Consider the following 482-nt stretch of genomic DNA (forward strand, 5'->3'; position numbering starts at 1 on the left):
GGCCCAGCGAGCGGAGACGAAGGCGGCGGCGGCTCCCGCGCGGCGGGGGGCGCGGGGGCGCTCGAGGCTGGCGCAGGCGGGCAGAGGCGCGGCGGCTCGGGGCTGGCCCTGTGGTCCCTGCGGCCCTGCCCTCCCTGCGGCCCGCGCGCCAGGCCTGAGGCCGCGCCGTCACCGGATGTGGGGCGGAGAGCGCCCGCGCCCACCGCCCCCGCACCGCCCGCCTTCTCCGGGTCGGTCACGGGCCGCGCGCCGGCGCCCCCTGCCTGCACCGCCAGGGTCCCCCCTCGCGGGACCACCCTCTGCTCCCCACATCTCCCCGCCGCTCCCCCTACGCCCCGATTCTGACGCAGCCCCCCCGGCTGCCGGATCGCGCGTTCCGAACCGAACCGGGAAGCGGATCGTGGGCGGCAGGGTGGGAGGTGTCCAGCGTTCGCGAACTCCTCGCTCCGGCAGATCCCGCTGAGACCCGCAGCACTGGGGGC

Source organism: Neovison vison, chromosome 10, assembly GCF_020171115.1.
Source record: "Neovison vison isolate M4711 chromosome 10, ASM_NN_V1, whole genome shotgun sequence".
NCBI classification, from domain to species: domain Eukaryota; kingdom Metazoa; phylum Chordata; class Mammalia; order Carnivora; family Mustelidae; genus Neogale; species Neogale vison.